The sequence below is a fragment of the Anopheles merus genome, chromosome X, assembly GCF_017562075.2.
Source record: "Anopheles merus strain MAF chromosome X, AmerM5.1, whole genome shotgun sequence".
Taxonomy (NCBI): Eukaryota; Metazoa; Arthropoda; class Insecta; order Diptera; family Culicidae; genus Anopheles; species Anopheles merus.
In genome coordinates, this window is record NC_054081.1 from 21,771,431 (window position 1) to 21,787,944 (window position 16,514).

A 16,514-nucleotide genomic window follows, 5' to 3' on the forward strand; every position below is an offset into this window, starting at 1 on the left:
ATGTATGACATCTAGGGAATTCGTGAGTTGTTCAGGCGTGCCACAGGGTAGTAACCTTGGACCCTTGCTGTTTTCTCTATTTTTCAATGACGTTACTACTGTAGTAAGGGAATCTGAATGTTTATTGTATGCGGACGAACTTAGACTTTTTTTCCTGTGAGGTGTTTTGGTGATTGTCTTGTCCTGCAAGCATCGATCGACTCTTTTTCCGACTGGTGTCTGAACAACGACCTACAAATTTCTGTTGATAAATGTTTGTCCATGTCGTTTCACCGTTCTAATTGTCCAATAGTGTTTAACTACTGCATCTCCGGTACACAATTACAACGACACAGTGCAGTAAAAGACTTAGGAGTTACTCTTGACCGTAAACTTGACTTTCATGTGCATCATAACGAAATTATTGATAGAGCGAACAGAATGCTAGGATTTATACGCAGGCAGTCGAGAGAATTCTCCGACCCACATTGTCTTGTCGCACTCTAAAAATCACTAGTCAGATCCATCTTAGAATACTCCTCAGTAATTTGGTGCCCATCGTCGTCGTTATGGTCGAATTAGATTGAGTCAGTGCAGAAAAAATTCACCCGTTTGGTCTTACGGTTCACACCCTGGCGTAACGTAGCAGCGAGACCTAGTTATCATGCCCGGTGTTTAATTTTTGGACTCGAGTCTCTCGCTACTTGTCGCGAAACGGCGCAAATATTGTTCATGAAAAAAATCATCCTAGGAGAGATAGATTCACCGGACCTTTTAGCTAGAGTTAATTTCCACGTACCTGCCCGTATTATAAGAAACTTTAGGCTACTAAGAGTTGACCAAACTAGACGTGCATATAGCGATAATGAACCTTTGACTGCGATGGCTATCCGATTTAATGCGCACTATGACTCTTTCGACTGGAATTTCCTAGGTTAACCTGTTTTGTGATTTTCTTTGTTATTTATTTTGTGCTGAAGTTACATTGTACCGTGATACTTTATGTTATTATAAGTTTAGTTTATAAGATCAGTGATAAGGCCAATTATGGCCAATCACTTAACATTTACAAATAAACAAATCAAGTCCAAAATATTAAAGTCAAGGCAACCTGGATGTTAAAGAGTCTATTCCCTCTCATCAAGCGCAAATCAAGTTTGTCACTGGAATACAAAATGATTATTTACAGTCAGATTGTTTTGCCATCGATAACCTATGGATGTAACGTTTAGTATAAATGTTCAAATTCAAATCTAAAATCGTTACAATCAGTTCAAAACAGGTTTTTGAAATTAATGATGAACTTGCCAAATCGGAACCCCACCACAGATCTGCATGCATAAACTGGTTTGCCCATGTTAACGCAGAAGATCCAGGATAGCCTAGATTGACTACGATAGACCTGTATGAATTCGTTTTCGGAAAGTATAAGGAAGTATTTTAGTACCCTAGTTCGCAATTAAGGTGAAAGCTGTACAGGGTTTTCCAATGGAGTTTAGACTAGCAGCATACTTTTTTTGAATAGTCGCAATAGATTCTTGACTAGCATCCTCTATGTTGGATTACGATCAATGGATTATTGACTAACAGCAATTGATTTCAGCAGGCCGGTTGCTGGCGCGGAGTGACCAGATTGTTTTTAGAGGGTATCGGTAGGAACTCTAAAGCAACTACGGTATTTTTCTGTAAAAATTACTTTTTATTCACTCATAAAACTCATTGAATTCCAATTTTATGGTTGAATGGTCAAAACTCGGAAAATATTTGATTTTGGGTTTTAAAATTTGAGTTTAAGTGTGCGCTATTGTAAACCGATATTCGTTCAAAATTCGAAAGAACTACATATGGTCACTCTGAAAAACTTGCTCAATCTAGCTTATGGTTAGGTTATGCCTGTGGACCAACTACTGCATATTTCAATTCATCCGTTACGTGCTTTTGTGTAATATTGTGCATACATAAAAACCAAACAATAGCACCGAAAACCGATCAGATAAACTATCTCTTGTTTTGTGGATGATATATAGCAGTAAAACAAATGATTTAAACTAGTGGACGGATGAAATTAAATATTATCCACAGAATACTATTCAAATCTATGTGTCACACCGGGTGTTATAAACGCGACGCTCTTAGACTGTCATGTAGGGACCTGCTGAAATCAATTGCTCCTAGTCAATAATCCATTGCTCGTAACCAAAAGTAGAGGATGCTAGTCAAAAATCTATTGCGACTATTCAAAAAAATATGCTGCTAGTCTAAACTCAATTTAAAAACCCTGTATCTACACGATGACGCTGACACGTACTATGTATCCTTCGTTTTGTGGAGGATAAGACAAAATGCGCATGGTGTGTTTTGTCGGGTCCCTTGCAGGATGGGATGTGTATGCATGCGTACGCGCTTTCGTGTCGATACAACTTAAAATTAGGCATAAGTTAGTTTATGTTAGGGTAGTTAGTATAGTAAGCTTTTGTAAATATTCTTCTCCTATCAATTTCATTTATTTTGGATTGCATCCTTACAGTAGCTAAAAGCTTCACTTACATAGCCACTCCGTGCTGTCATTAAGGAAAACATTTATGTTCTTCCCTTTCAAACAAAAGAAGAGCTTGAATTGTAAGTTCAAACCCCTAGTGTAAATACCAACATGCAGGAAACCTAGTTAAGATATCGTCAACTCAATTGAATCAATCAATGTACTGTAGTGTATGAATAAACACTGTAGTAAGTTTGAAGATAGTTACGGTCGCCATGTAATGTGATGAGCGTACATACGGTACATACAGTACATCGATCAGCGTCGCGGTAGGTCTGTTTTTACTGACATGAGTCGAGGTAGAATGATACTTTGTTCGAAGCGGACTTTTCGACACTTAATCATCCAGGCGATCATAAAAACCTTTAGGAGGTTTCCCTTACTGGAAACGTTGGAGTTTAGCAGCCTTACCTTGGGTAGGGGGACATAACTAAACTCTTGAAATAAGTTGGAAGGCGAAGTATTAGGAAGCGTAACGTCCTATCTTGGCAGTCCGAATCTGACTTGCCAGGGTCGGAATTGGTTTTATTTATACTCAATGGGTTTCGTACATTTGGTTTTGGAATGTGTTTTTGTCCCAATTAAAGGTTAATGATATGAGGTGCAATTCATACATTTGATTGGAGTGAGGTGTCTGTTTAGTGTTTTTACAAAGGTTCTGGAAAGTTTCATCTGGTCTAGCCAAGGAACGGGTGCGTTCGTCGATCTTTGCCTACGCAGCGCTTTTAGCGTTAAGTTGCTATGCATTCTCAGTTTGTCTATTTTGCTACAGTAACGCTTAAATTGCTTATGTTGCGCGTTTCGGTTGTTTTCTATAAATGTGTCTCAATGGTTTTTTCTATGGATGGTATGGTCTTGGTATGTTGCTAAGGTGTGGATTGATTTGCTGATGTAATATAATGAATGTGTTGCAATAGTGTGATTTGGCTTTCCGAAGTGTGTTACAATGTCTCTATAGCTGATAGTGTGGTTTACAATAAGTTCTAATTAGCAGATATGCCACAATTATTTTTTACTCTTTAAAAAAATACAAAAAATCACCGTACACTATCCTAGCAAAGCTGAAGAAGAAAAAGAAAACGGAGACCCCTACGCTTAGAGACCAACCGATTCAAACAACAATCTTATCGTAGCAGCTGAAGAGCGCGGACGTAGACGCGGGTCTGACTGACCCGTATTTTATACCCCCGTGATCAGTGCAGTGCAGAATTACCTGTGTCCAAGCAGTGCAGTGCTGGAAAGTGATGTTCGTGTTTGGTGTTTCAGGAGTTTTGTGTTGTAGTGTAGTGTGTGGGGAAAAAAAAACAAACTTAGACATCCTTTTACGTCGTTCGTTGTTTCCACAGCGAGACGTTAAAGTAAAAATCTAAAATTTTTAAGAACAATCCTAACGCACTTTACGTTGTTCGCTTTTCTCAAAGCGCTACGTAAAGTGTTGTGGCCCAAGGTTGTAGCCTGTTTTGTGAGTGCAGATGGTGGAAGTTTCTAAGAAGAGAGTGTTTAAAGACATTAGTCTGGTGGACTCTCATAAGACATTTGTGTTCAGAAGTAAAGTGGTGTTGCAGTGGACATTGTGGAAAAATTGTGAAAGTGACGTTTTTCAAGTACCAGTGCTGAAAGGTCCGACGATATGTCGGACCCTCCTCCTGCCGCGAGGGATCATCCCCCTCCAGGCACGAGTTCCCGGGCTAGGAAATATCAGGAATGGTTCAACGGCGAGGAAGAAGAGTTGATGTATTTACTTCTGACAACTGAAGAAAGAAAGCCTCAACCAGACCCGTTCATCGTTGGCAAAAGTTTACAACGGCATGTTGGACTACCGGTAGAAGGTAACTTAATTCATAATGGTTCTAAGTACCTTTTGATAACCCGATCTTTGAGTCATTTGTAAAAAAATACAATCTCTAACAAAACTTTTTAATGGAACACCTATCACTATCATACCCCACACTACCTTAATACTGTCCAATGCGTGATTTTCTTTTCGAGCGTTCTCTTCTAGAGACCAAGAAGCTGCTAATCTTAAAAAAACTAAACGAAGAACTTTTGAAAAAAACTTACTCCACCTGTTGCCACTCCTGACCTAAAAGACGAAATTATTGCCCAAATTAAACAAGAAAATGCTAATCTAAATAAGAAAATTGATCTGCTAACATAAACCATTAAAAACAGCTTCACAGGTACTTAAAAAACAAGCCCTCTCAAACGGCTCCTCTTCCTCCGAGGAAAAAACCTCCCTTCCTCCCAAAAAACCCCTAAACAAAAAGTACCCCACATCTCCCATCCATATCCCTTCCTCTTCGACTTCCCTCAACTCCGAGGGAGAGGAGCCCCTCCTCTCACCCGATGATGCCCCATTCATCGAGGAAGTCATAGAGGAGGAAAGCTTCTATAACACAATGACCTCATTCTTCCCACCTTTTTTAAAAACTCCAAACATTCATTCTCCAAATTCCCATCCTCTGTTAATTAAAAATACCCCTTTGTTTGCCATGTCCTGGAATATCAGGAGCATGAGCCGTAACTCTGATGAACTAAAAAATTCTAATTACCCGCCACAACCCAACACTAGTCGCTTTATTAGAAATAATGACCATACCAAATCTAAACAGTTCTCCATTCAATAACTATACCTGGCATTTTTTCCAAACACCATCCAAAATGCATCCCTCCGTTGGCATAGGCATATAGTATAGGACAATAAGATAGGCCCTTTTTTTTCATCGCACCGTGCACTTGTTTACCACGTTAGTTGTGTGTGTGTGTTTTTTTTTTGTTCTACAAGGAGGGGGAATCTTCGAAAGACTCCCGTTGTCGCACGGGTGTTGACATAGGATTTTTAACCAGTAAACCCCTCCTTGGGCCATCTAACCTTCCACATGGGTTCACCTTTCGGTATGCTTCTTGGGTAAGGGCTGTGCATTAGCATTACATCTCGTTATTGTAACATGGACCACATTCGCGAGACAGAATGACAGTCCTGGAGACACTCGTAATAACACACAAAAGCACAGAAAGTACGCATTCACTTGAGTTATAGACTCACTTCAATTCGTGCACAGATGCACTAACACTTTCATAGCACGCACAACACTTTTTTTTAAGCACGCCCAAGTCGTTGATCCTCTTTCCATGAGGCCTGCAGCTTCAGCAGTAATTATCGCATGCCGTTTGCTATGACTTTCCATGTTTCAGCATTCTTCAACATCACCTCGATCAGGTTTGCTCCGTTGATTGTTGTTCCGCACTTTACGGTGATTTCATGACGTTCCTCAGCAAAACGGGGGCAATGAAAAAGCACGTGATCTGCTGACTCCACGATGCTCACACACGCTGGGCAGTCTGGGGAGCTTGCGTGACGGTACTTGTGAAGATAACTCCGGAAACACCCATGGCCGGAGAGGAACTGAGTTATGTAGAAGTTAACTTCGCCGTGTTTTCTACTCGTCCATGCAGCGATGTTCGGGATCAGTGCATGTGTCGTACGTCCCTTTGTTGAACAATCCCATTCAGACTGCAACTTTCTCATAGAAAGCTGCTTTGCTCTCTGGATAATCCCGCGTTTGAAACTCCGGAGAAACTGCAACACTCAGAATCCTCTGCTAATATGATGCAGATGGGAACCATGCTTGCGGTAACACAAACTGCCACGTGCGATATTGTTTTGTAGGCACAAACAACTCTCATAGGTAGCAATCGATGCACTCTGTTCACCAACTGTCGGTTTTCCTTTAGCACCAGAACATGTGCCCAGATCGCAGCGTTATAACGCAACCGAGAGATGGCCACGTCAGCTAGAAGTCGCCTGCAGCTACTCTTGGGCCCTCCAATGTTCGGCATTATTTGTATCAACGAGTTTGCCGCCTTAAAGACGTTGTTACAGGCGTACTCGACATGCTTCCGCAAACTTAAGCGGTTATCAATGATCACACCAAGATATTTTAGGTGACGTATCGACTCAATACGTTCATCACCGATCTGGATGCTACCTGACTGCACTGTCTTGTGGCTACTTATGATGAGGAATTCCGTCTTTTTATGGGCGATTTCTAGCCTTATTTGTTGCATCCATGACTCGATTCTGCTTACGGAGTCGGATGTGAGGAGTTCAATCTCTTCTATTGACTCACCAAGGACAGTAAGAGCAATATCATCAGCAAAACCTATCACTTTAGCTCCTGGAGGAAGCCCGAGGGTCAAAATTCCGTTGTACATAACATTCCTGAGAGTTGGACCCAAAATCGAACCTTAAGGAACGCCAGCGGTGATGCTCATTTTTTTGATTCCCAGATCTGTGTCGTATAAAAGCACACGGTTATCTAATAAGCTTCTCAGCAGCCTACAGAGGTACGGTGGAACCATCATCTTGGAGAGAGCTGCATGTATGGCCTCCCAGTTGGCACTGTTGAAAGCATTCTTTACGTCAATCGTAACGATTGCGCAGTATCTGTTTCCTGTCCTCTTTTTTAGCAAGGCGCTTCGTCCTTTCTTTAAAACAGCTGCGATCGCTTCACCAGTAGACCGCCCCTTTCTAAAGCCAAACTGTCTGTCTGACAGTCCGTGTTCGCCTTCCGTATAGACAACTAATCGGTTGAGTATTAGGGTTTCTAGTATCTTGGCGAAATTGTCTATCAATCCTAAAGGCCTTAGTGCTAATGCGTCGCCGTGGGGCTTCCCAGGCTTTGGTAAAAGAACGAGTTTTTGTCGCTTCCAGGGTATCGGAAAAAAGCCAGTATCGAAGTAGTTCTGGAATACTGATAAAAATGCTTCCGGGTACGCTTTGATAGCTGCTTTGATCGTCTCAATGGGAATGCCGTCGGGAGTGTGTGTGTGTGTGTGTGTGTGTGTGTGTGTGTGTGTGTGTGTGTGTGTGTGTGTGTGTGTGTGTGTGTGTGTGTGTGTGTGTGTGTGTGTGTGTGTGTGTGGTGTGTTAGAAAGATAGTGTATTTTTTAATGTGCATGTGCGTGCATCTGCGAGTGCGCGGGTTTGTGTCCGAAGAAACGTAGCTTGACATGATGGCATATTACGTCGAAAGTATTCTGATAATGTCTGTTTTCATGTTAAACAGCATGCGTTCACACTTGGATAAAAGCGAAACTTTTCATCGACAGCAGCGCTTGTTCCTCATAAGAGAACACAGGTGTGCTGTTTGATGAATGTGAATGCGACAGCGGTGCGAAATGGAAACGCGCACAATAGCAATGAACTCGGCATTCCCTCACAGATGTTTCTTCAGTGCACGCCATTGAAAGACCTGCGTGCATCTCTGCGTTGAACATCGTGTGCGCATGGGAAACTTTGTACGTGCATTGAGCAAGCGCGCTGGTGCTATTTTCAATGCGCGTTTTGTTTCATGAGCGCGGCAGTATTCTGTTCTCGACTTGATTGGGTAGACGCTCACTCGCTTACTCATTGATAGTTTTTATCCTTACGCTTTTTTCGCTGCTCGACAACAATGTGATTCATCGCATATGAAAGCAGGACGCAGGCAGTCCACGGCATCAGTCGTGTCCATGTTTTTAACCAATGCATTCTCGTCCGGCAAAATGAGTGTATTTTTTGAGTGATTTGAGTGACGCTAAAGTGCGAAATACACCACGCAAACAATGAGACCCCAAATTTTGAGTGATTCAGGCCGAGGGGTATGAGGAAGCTTGAGGAAGCAAGGAGAAATGCGCTGCGATGAGAGTTCGCATTCTGTTTTACACGCGCGCTTCATTAACACCAATGCAAATACCGTGCTTTGACGAGCCGTCTGTGAATGTGTGTGTCTTCTTTCAGCGAGCTCAACAAATTGGAGCTGCTCGTCACATCGTGTTGTCTCGCTTACACTTCAGCATCGAACTATCGCTCCGTGTGTTCCCCCTCCTACGCGTACAAAACCACCAGTACAGCGCGACGATTTGTCGGAGATGGTTGTGTGCGTTTTGTGCTAAGTACCGCGCGCAGTGTTTGTGCGTTAATGCACATTTCGTTCAAAGTCTCGTGCGCCGGTGTGTTTGGTGAAGTGTGAAGTGAACAAAAAATGTGCACAGACGCACATGCAGTGCGTGGATCGACAGGTAAGAATTTGCTGAACCGAGGCAACGCAGATTGTCGACAAGTTTCCCGCAGCCTGGCTCGACCCGGTACTTTGCAGTATGACGCCATTCGTGAGTATGAAGGATTCTAAATGTGTTGTGAAAGTGTAATTTATGTTTCAATAAATTGTTTAATGAAATAAAACATGACCGTGTTTGTGTTTGTTGTTAGAATAAGTGCGTATTTGCGATCGTGTCTATGCATGAAAGAAAACGAGAAACGAAAGAAACAAATATCTTTAGATATGTTGGTAGCATGACTGGAAAGAACACGAACACTTTGAGAACTGCAGAGCGCACCGTGTGTTCCGGGTGGGGAGGGGGAGGGCTCGCGCGAGGGTGTAACTCATTCCTCCAAAAGTAACTGCTAACGGGGGAATAGTAACTGCGCGAGCCCTCCCCCTCTCCACCCGGAACGCACGGTGCGCTTTGCAGTTCTCAAAGTGTTCGTGTTCTTTCCAGTCATGCTACCAACACATCTAAAGATATTTGTTTCTTTCGTTTATCATTTTCTTTCATGCATTGCCATGATCGCAAATACGCACTTATTCAAACAACAAACACAAACACGGTCATTTTTTATTTCATTAAACACTTTATTGAAACATAAATTACACTTTCACAACACATTAGAATCCTTCATACTTACGAATGGCGTCATACTGTAAAGTACCGGGTCGAGCCAGGCTGCGGGAAACTTGTCGACAATCTGCGTTGCCTCTGTTCAGCAAATTCTTACCAGTCGATCCACGCACTGCATGTGCGTCTGTGCACATTGTTTGTTCACTTCACACTTCACCATAACACACCGGCGCACGAGACTTTGAATGAAATGCGCATCAGCGCACAAATATTGCGCGCGGGACTTAAAACAAAACGCGCACACCCGACAGACAAAGAGAACGAAATTTTCAGGCGAGGGGTAGGTAGAAACACGCGGTGGGGGCCCGGCCCAAGATCGGATTCGAAGTCCGTTGTTTTGGGCTCGACATTAAAAATGGCGGATGGAGCGCTACCACGGAGAGAAAGTGCTCTCTTGCTTGCCTTTAAAATACACGAGGCGCTCTCGCTGTAAAGAACGCTCGCTCGCGCTGTTTCATCATACCCCTTCCTTCCCGTTTCTTTCGGCTTGCGCTGCGCTGAACTGGTACCCCCTCCCACTTGATTCCAGCGAATTGCGCTGCGTTGGACTGACACCCACTCCCGCTCGTTTCTTTCGTAGCACGCTGTGCGCTTTCCTTCACACGGACTTGGTGCACCCGAATCAAAACAAAAACTTGAACACATCAAACTCGGTTTATATTTTAGCACTTTTATTGCGAATAAAAGAACATTTAAATACATAGCTCCACACAATCTTGCTTCAAACCACACACATTCATTATATTAAAAAATCGTCGTATTTCAAAAAGTCGCCTAACTGCATGAATACCGTTTTTGCTGTTCAATGCAGTAAAAAAATATTGAAATAAAGCAGCGCAAATCACACATTTAAGATAAATGGTGAAAGAAAAGCGCAGCTCCATTTCAATGTGCACAACACTTCAACACTTAGCGAGACTTCGATCGCCCGGGACTTAGGCTAACACGCGCGCGGCCTTTCACGGCGAACCCTTGAGCTGAACTGACGACTTCCTGTGGTGGCAAGAAAGGGAGCGCACAGAGGAACACTCGCTGCACTAGTGCGAGCGAGACACCGATAGCCGCATGCCGCTGCGAGAATACCAAACTGAGCGCGCAGGCTGAAAGTGAACGCACACATTCACACATGTGTAATTGTGTGAGTGCAAAAACTGTGTAGAAACCAAAACACGCTCGCGCCTCCGCGTAATTCCGCGTATTTCCAACCGTCTCCCCATGCTTCTACATGCCCCTCGCCTGAAAGTCGCACACTTTTCATTCTCATTGCTAGTAGGGCAACCATCTCCGACAAATCGTCGCGCTGTACTGGTGGTTTTGTACGCGTAGGAGGGGGAACACACGGAGCGATAGTTCGATGCTGAAGTGTAAGCGAGACAACACGATGTGACGAGCAGCTCCAATTTGTTGAGCTCGCTGAAAGAAGACACACACATTCACAGACGGCTCGTCAAAGCACGGTATTTGTATTGGTGTTAGTGAAGCGCGCGTGTAAAACAGAATGCGAACTCTCATCGCAGCGCGTTTCTCCTTGCTTCCTCAAGCTTCCTCATACCCCTCGGCCTGAATCACTCAAAATTTGGAGTCTCATTGTTTGCGGGGATTCTTGTCAGTCCAAGCAAGCAATTTTTGTAACAAATGGGTCAAGGTAAACATTGTACCGATTATCAGCGCCATATCATAAAGCGAATGGCGGCTACTGACAAAACGATTGAGTTCGTGATGGAACGATCGCGCACATTTGTGGCAAACGCGCTTCGGACAACCGAAACGCGCAAGTCACCCGGACGTCCTAGGAAAACCACGGCGGAGGAATACCGTGAGATTGTTAATGTATCGAAGAAACACTGATCGCGAAGGCGGTGGTCCTGCTAATAGCAACAAAAACCTAACCCCAAACACCCAAGAAAATTACTTACAAATCGAGCGAGAGAGAGAGAGAGAGAGAGAGAGAGAGAGAGAGAGAGAGAGAGAGAGAGAGAGAGAGAGAGAGAGAGAGAGAGAGAGTAAGAGATAGATAGAGAGAGAGAGAGAGAGAGAGAGAGAGAGAGAGAGAGAGAGAGAGAGAGAGAGAGAGACAAACGCACACATTTGCCTGCGCTGAAGGCTGTAAATTGGAAATAATAATGAAATCTTCTTACTCGGGTATGCAGACTGCCATCGTGAAACTTCCAGCAAAGCTAGTGCCGGCGATGACAGCAGCAGGAAAAATACAAATAGGCTGGTCAGTCTACCCAGTGCGGGTCAGCACTCCGAGTCGAAAATGCTACCGCTGCTGGCAAACGGGCCACATCTCGCAAGACTGCTAGGGTCCAGACAGGAGTAAATGCTGCCTGCGCTGCGGAGATGAAGGTCACTTCGCTTCTGCGTGCCAAAAAACCCCTCGATGTGTGTTCTGTCCAGCTGGTTTCAATGCGCATCATTCAAGTGGAGCATTCTGCCCAGTGACGAAAAAAACAACATCATGGAAATAGTCCAGATAAATCTGAACCACTATGAAACAGCCCAGGACCTCCTGAGTCAGGTATTGATTGAAGAGGAGGCAGATATTACTATTATATCAGAGCCTTACAGGGCTCCAATCGGATCTACGAATTGGGTGGCTGATAAAACTGGCGCAGCAGCAATTTGGGCGGTGCGTAGATATCCCATTCAGCGGATTGTTTCAAATACGTTCGAGGGCTTCTGCATAGCCGAAGTTAACGAAGTATTCTTTGCCAGCTGTTATGCACCTCCTAGCTGGGAACCAGAAAAATTTAGTGAAATGCTTAACAATCTATGTGCAGCACTCGAGGGATGCAGTCCTTTGGTGATTGCCGGTGACTTTAATGCCTGGGCTGTCGAATGGGGGAGTAAGTGGACAAATAACAGAGGAGAGGCAGTGCTCGAAACATTTTCCCAACTTAATGTAGTTCTGGGAAACGTCGGCTCAACCGCTACCTACAGAAGAAACGAAAGGACATCTATAATAGATATTACGTTCTGTAGCCCATCTCTGGCCCATCTACACTGGCGCGTCAGCGATACTTTTACAGGCAGCGACCATCGTGTGATACGGTATGCTGTCGACAAGAGGCAAATGAGTAAACTAACTTTGGCGACGACAACGGATATAAGAGGCTGGAAAACACAGAGCTTTTGCGAAGACCGGTTTGTAGAGGCCCTGAATTTCGGTGACTTTGGAGACGTTGCAAATCTTTCTCAGCTCGTGTCTGCACTGAGCCGAGCGTGTGACGTCACAATGCCTAGAAGGAAAACACCAATAAACACCAGACCACCGGAATACTGGTGGAATTCTTCGATCAAGAAGCACGCTCCACGGTTGATGCGATACAGGCGGTACTGGTGAAGGGTGATGCTGCTTTTCAACGGAAGCGATGTGAGGCTCGTTACTGCGCGATCATCACCATCGATCTGAAGAACGCCTTCAACACTGCTAGCTGGGAGGAAATAGCAAAAGTTCTAGAGCGCATGAAAATCCCCTTGCATTTGTGTCGGCTACTGAAAAGCTATCTCAGCGGGCGCGTTCTACAGTATAGCACGGAAGAGGGAACAAAAATAGCTACCATCACTGCTGGCGTACCGCAAGATCAGTACTTGGCCCACACATGTGTGCACATTATGTACAACGGAGTATTAACCCTGGCCCTACCCACAGGAGCTGAGATCATCGGGTTTGCAGACGATATTTCACTGACTGTCGTAAGAAATAGTGTAGAGGAGGTTGAGTTGCTGTTTACGGATGCTGTCGGCAGGATTGACGGTTGGATGCGAGAAATGAAGTTGGAAATAGCACACGCCAAAACGGAATTTATTCTCATAAGCAGCCACAAGGAGGTCCAAAAAGCGCACATAATGGTAGGCACTAAGCAAATAGAATCTATAAAAAGCCTCAAATACCTTGGAGTTATCATAGATGACAGACTAAAGTTCCGAAAGCACCTAGAGGAAGTTTGCATAAAGGCCACAAAAACTGCAAACGCGTGGGTTAAATTTACACCCAACATAGGTGGTCCAAGCAGCACAATAAGACGCCTACATGCCAACGTAGCTATTTCTAATATAAGGTATGCAGCACCAGTATGGGCACACATACTAAGAAATAAACAGAACCAGTACGCTATAAATAAGGTGCATCGAAAAATGGTCATACGTGTTGCTAGCGCGTATCGTACCATCTCATATGAAGCAGTATGCGTAATTGCGAGTATGATGCCCCTTTGTATCACCCTGGAGGAGGATTCAGTAAACTGCCGGAACGCACACGCAGGAGATACTCGTGCTGTATCCCCAAAGGAGGCAAATGAGGAGTCCATGCAAAGATGGCAGGCGGCTTGGAATAACGCTTGTAATGGGAGATGGACCTTCACGCTAATCCCCGATGTAGCAATGTGGATAAACCGGAAACACGGTGACGTGGATTATTTTGTCACGCAGATGCTCTCTGGCCACGGGTGTTTCAGGAGCTACCTCCACAAATTCCGGCACGCCTCTTCACCTCGATGCCCAGTATGTAAGGACAAAGACGAGACTGCGGAACATGTAATGTTCTACTGTCCACGTTCCTAGAGGAGCGCCAGCTGCTAGACACGAAGTGCAGAACCGCCGTAAGACAGACCAACCTAGTGCAGTTGATGGTACATAGCGAAGAGTTGTGGGAAGCTGCAACAACATGTGTGCAGTGGCGGATTTAGGGTATCGGAGGCCCTAAGCGGTAAAAGAAGGTGAGGCCCCCTGTTGGTGACGAGCGAGGGGGTGGGGGGGGATATTGTATTTGGCTTTGTTTCAAACTCATCGTAATGGTTTGCTAGCGAGGGGGGGGGGGTTATGATCCCTCGGCTACCCATAAAGTTAAATTATTTATTTATAAATTAATAATTTAATTCATTTATTTAGGTATTCAACACCTAATCCCTAACTTATTCCCCTAACATCTGTCTTAATTCAGTGCCGCCAAAATTGGAAATTAATAAAATATTCTATTTAAATGTGTTGGTCATAAAATTAAAATCAAAGTGATAAGACATGTGTTGTAACCGTTGTAGGGTTCCGCCGAACTGTCAGCCAAGCGCATCGCGGATAGGACAAACATAGTTTAAATAGGGAACGAACTGCAGTCTCTGCCCCCTTTCTGTAAAACGAGTTCACCGGGAGAACAAGCCACATAACGCCTAAAATAAAAACTAATTTTTTGGCACCACGCCTAAGCCTAAAAAATTCGGTTATCTTTGTTAGTTTCTAACACCATGTATTTAATTGCCTTGTCATAGAGTAACGGCTCATTGTATCCATATAAGGTATGCCTGCTCTCACCAACAAGCAAGTTATGAGCGAAGAGGTCTCGAAGGCACGTAGATGTTGCTCTTCTCGAAGAAACAACGTCTAATTCTTTTTTTAGACGAATATTCTAGCAACAAATACACATTGATTTACCTTAAAACGGTGTTCGAGCGTCTATAGGCCAAGCAGAAGGCAACGCGAGCGATAACTTGACATGGCTGTAAGTCATCTGAATTGGTCGCATTATAAAGCATGTCTTAAAAACTTTCGTTGTATTGCCTCTATAGTGTTGAGCATCGTAGTGCAATCCGGGAACCAAAGTACTGAGCAGTACATCACCCAGCACCACACAATACAAGTAAACAACGCAACAACAAGCAACGACATACTTAAGACTTAAGACATAACTACATCATCGGAATTGTCGAAAGATAATACCTAGCGGAGAGGAGATCAGGACCTGGGACGCGTGTGAACGTGGTACGGTTTGGAGTGTTTTGTATGTGTGCCCCATGGAGCAGTTTGCGAAGTGTGAAGTGCTTGGTGTATTGATTGTGAGCTCTACTGCTGTGTGATGTTTGATAGTACTTTTGATCTGTCTCGCGAACTCTGGTTCATTGTGCAATAGCGAGGATGCAATGCTAATGCATAAGCCCTTCCCCAAGAAGCATACCGAAAGCTGAACCCATGGGGAAGGGTATATGGCCCAAGGAGGGGGTTTACTGGGTAAGAATCCCATGTCAACACCCGTCCGACAACGGGAGTCTTTCGAAGATTTCCCCTCCTTGTAAAAAAAAACACATACACACACGCACGCACACACACACACGCAAACACCCGCACACATGCACGCACACATGCAAATACGCGCGCACGCATCCACGAAAGCGTGCATGCGACCTCATTCAAAGCGCCGGGCGGGGTGGGGGATCGCGACATGATATAGCGCGTGGCCACGGAGGTGAAAAAATGTTGAAATTTTTTTCAACTTTGTCAAAATTGCTTGTCAACTGCAAAAAAGAGCTTTTCTCGTGGCCACACCAAAAACATACACAGGAATGACAAAAAGCTCCAACATCTGAATATCATCGAAAGTTTGTTGAAGAAGCACGAAATAGGTACATAAATCAATTAGAATCATGCATTGTAGCATTATTATCATAGCAATAGGTCACAACTGCGCAAAATAGCTGTTTGTTTACGCTTTTTCACGAACGTCAAATTTTGTCAACTTTTGTCAACTTTATTTCCTGGCTGCTATAGGTTGCAAAATTTTGACAAAAGCTCAAAAAAGTGACAAAAGCCCACGTTTTGAAAAATTTGTCAACATTTTGTCACTCTCATGGCCTTTCGCCTATAAAGTGAACAGTCACTTTCCCCGCGCTGTGTGTGTGCGTGTGTGTGTCGAGACCCGAAAACTCGAGACGGATTTCGGCACATTAAAAAAAAAACATTTTATTGCCGCTATACACTGTGCTACATGATGCTTAGAAGGTCGTTGAAGCAACAAACAAGTTCAAATTAAAAATATTAGATTAGTGTTAGACGTTCTCCTTCGCTTGTTTGAAATAGGCTTCGTCACCCTCGATTGGCACGGGAATCGAATGGTCTCATCAATAAAATGAACTATCAATAGACCAATAACACTTTAAATCCCTAATCAGCTTCTCTCGCATCGTCTCAAGGTCACACACAAATTAATAAATGCTAACACCCATCAATAACAATGCATAACCGCAATGCACTTGTAAGAATCAACGCATACACCACACAGCTGGCAGCTGGCAGTGCAAGGCACGGCTGAAGCTCAAGTAAGGTAAGGCAGGGGGAAGGAAGAGGGAGAAGAAACGGACCATAAAATGGGCGCCAATATTTTTAAATTTTTCGACCGTTTTTGTTGCTCCGCCGGCTAAAATAGTACGTTCATTTCGCCAACAGAGCGCGCTAAACCTGCGCAGGCCTGCGCGGGAATCGCTGAAGTCCCTGAAGAAAATCT

General features: G+C 44.0%; 1 protein-coding gene across 1 annotated transcript in view; it reads right to left on the bottom strand.

Annotated features, from left to right (window-relative positions):
• Positions 1-16,514, bottom strand: part of LOC121592217 (putative fatty acyl-CoA reductase CG5065) — a 141,752-nt gene that overhangs the window by 67,354 nt on the left and 57,884 nt on the right. The gene's annotated exons all lie outside the window — the stretch shown is intronic.